The following is a 3,399-nucleotide window of genomic DNA, read 5'->3' on the forward strand; positions in this document are numbered from 1 at the left end:
CTTGTGATTATACTAAACCTAAAAGAGGTTAGTAGACATAGAATAAATCTATGTGGGTGTCCAACCAAAAGCGTCCGGCCCCGGCCCTTCAAACTAAAGATGTCCGACTCTGTCCGTCTAAAGGCGTCCGGCTCTTCAGCAAAGAACGTCTGGCTCTTCTACTAGACACGTCCGGCTTTTAAAGACTAAAAGACGTCTGGCCCTTATTCTTGATCACGGGCCAGTAGAGACAAAAGATCAACCGGATACAAATGTATTGTAGTCCATAAGCTTGTTAGAGCCAAAATCCATGACCTAATAATATATACTTTGGGTGTGATATGATCCACAGCAACTGAGGTCATGAGATGTCCACATCAATGAGAGTGTTCGGCCGCAGAGCCATAATAAGAGATTATAAACTCACATCAATGATCATTGATCTTGAACACTCATGAGACAAGTAGTGGACATGTATAGACGAGGTCTATGATCCAGACATGGATTGGCCAGATCAAGACATACGTTCATGATAACCATGTTTAGTACATTGTCCATGAGTACTTGGTTTATCCGACCATAGTAAAGAGTTAAGAGTAGACGATCACGTCTAGACTATGGACATATGCAAACACGATTTGCAAAGACCCAATAGTGATCCCCGAGAACAATATGGTTCACATTGTTTAGCACAAATGCTTTACCGGGACACTCAATGTCAAAGGACATGAGAAAACGACCTAAGAAGTCGAAGTGGTCTAATTACGGTTCAGTAATGATACTGGCCGATTACTCCCATCCTATACATACAGGAAAATATCACGCACCAGATGCGTAGAATGTAGAAACCTACAGTGAGGTTCACATCAGAGGGAGTAGTGCGTGTTGTACTCTTTTTCCTTCATCATGGTTTTGTCCCACTGGGTTTTCCTGATAAGGTTTTAATGAGGCAACATGAAGCGTACTACAAATCATGTATGGTTATGGCATCCAAGGGGGAGTGTTATAAATCATGGAGTGGATTGCCATTAACCAGGCCCGGACCGAGACCGGCCCAATACCTAGAAGATGGAGAGACGGCCGAAGCCGTATAGAGAGGAGAGAGAGAGCCGACTTCAGGAGAGAGAGAGAGACGGTCACAAAGCTTGGAGAAAAAGAAACCCTTTCTTTTTCCTAATAGATGTAATCTTTCTATTATTATGTATTAGTAGTTTTCCTAATCCTAGTGAGTTTAGGTTTTGGATACTTTCCATTTATCTTCATCTTATAATTCTTATATAAAAGAACCCTCTTGATCATTAATAATAACACAGAAATATTCAGACTCTAAACTCTCTAATTACAACAATTACGATGATTAAGTTTATTTTAAAGGAAAAATGCAGATAAAGCTCTTGACCTAAAAATAAGACTTACCCAAAGCTTAGATGAAAATTGAAATGATCGAAAAACTGATAGCTAACAAGATCTGTCAACGATGAACTTATGTCCTGTAAAATCCGTTTGAACTAATAAGGATTCAAAATAAAATAAAGATGATATTATGAATTATGAAACTCACCAAAAGTCGCAAAACGTTTTTTTTAGCAAAAAAAAACTCACCAAAAGTCTCCTAATTCATGAAGAAATCGGCGATCTATTCTTGTTAATTTAAAAACACAACAACAACTTAGGATCATGTAGATTTCAAATGAAACTTCGAATGTATTTGCTGCAATAGTAATTATTCTCTGCATTTGTATATTCACTAAATGTCGATAATATGCATATATCATCGACCTACAAGCATACTTATTAGTTTGTGCTTCAGTTTGGGATCGATTCCTAGACATGTCAATTAGGGCCGAAGCCCGTAGTCCGAGCCCGCCCAGTCCTAAAAATTACCGGGCTTGGGCTTCGCTTTATAAGCCCAAAAAAAAATTGGGCCTTTCGGGCTAAGCCCATTTGGGCTTTGGGTATTTTGGGCTTAAGCCCGTTTGGGCTAGGGCCGGCCCGAAAATCCGAAATTTATATTTTAGCGTAAATATTATCTTTTTTTCTTGTAATTGAAACTATTATTAGTATTGATATATTATTTTAATATTTTTATCCAAACTCTAATAAAACAAATATAAAAGTTGTTAATGCACTTTATTGTTTCATCATTACAAGTGTTACATTTTAAATTTTACAAAAGTACCTTCTTCTTTCATGTACAACATGTTTTTATTTTCAAAATACAAAGTATGAAACGTTTGACCATGTTTATCATAAATTTTGTTCTCTTATATTTTTTGTTTTAATTGATAATTGATTATTTAAATCTTATTAAATTTGGTTTGTGTATAAAATGTTTTTAAAGCATACGAAAAAATAAAAAAATTGTGATAGAGAAGAAAATTTTAAACTCACTTTATAAATTTTTTATTTTTTAAAAATGAAACTCTTTTTTTTAATGAAAATTCACATGTATTAAAACGATGGAAGTGGCAATGACAAATTATTTTTTGAAAAGCCCACAAAAGCCCGAAAAGCCCTATAGCCCTATAAGGGCCGGGCCGGGCTTTGAATTCTAGGCCCAAATAATTTTCGGGCCGGGCCGGGCCGGGCTCAAATATTTACGGGCTTAGCGGGTTTGGGCCGGGCAGGGCCGGGCCAGCCCGAATTGACACCCCTATCGATTCCTAGTTATAATAAATAAAAGAGAAATTCTTGGGTTCACCCCTAGGGTGAACCTCTAGATTCACCGACCAATAGTGTTTGAGTATTTGATATTTGATATATTTTAAAAAAGGAAACAAAATTGAATTTTCAAATAAGATTATATTTCTAAAACAAAATAATAAAAATACATAAAAATAGTTATAAAAAAAAATATTGTTAAACCGTTAGCAAAATACTAAATCTATATCCTAAATCCTAAACTCCAAATCCTAAATTATAAACTTTAAATCTTGGATAAACCGTAAACCATTTGAAAATTTTAAACTGTAAATCATACATTAAAAACTAAATCTTAATAACACTAAACCCTAAACCCTAATCACTAAACCCTAAACCCTTGGATAAACCCTGAACCCTTGGATAAATCATAAACTCTAAATCAAAAATATTTAAAATTAAAACCTAGAGTTTATGATTTATCCAAGGGTTCAGAGTTTGCCCAAGGGTTTAGGGTTTAGTGATTAGGATTTAGGGTTTAGTGCTATTAAAATTTAGTTTTTAATGAATGATTTAGGGTTTAAGATTTTCCAACGGTTTAGAGTTTATCCAAAGTTTAAGGTTTAACGTTTAGGGTTTAGGGTTTAGTATTTAGGGTATAGGTTTTAGTATTTTGCTGAAGACTTAACAATATTAATTTTTTTTTGTAACTATTTTATGTATTTTTATTATTTTATTTTAAAAATATAATCTAATTTGGATATTTAATTTTATTTCTTT

This window comes from Brassica oleracea, chromosome C3, assembly GCF_000695525.1.
Source record: "Brassica oleracea var. oleracea cultivar TO1000 chromosome C3, BOL, whole genome shotgun sequence".
NCBI lineage: Eukaryota > Viridiplantae > Streptophyta > Magnoliopsida > Brassicales > Brassicaceae > Brassica > Brassica oleracea.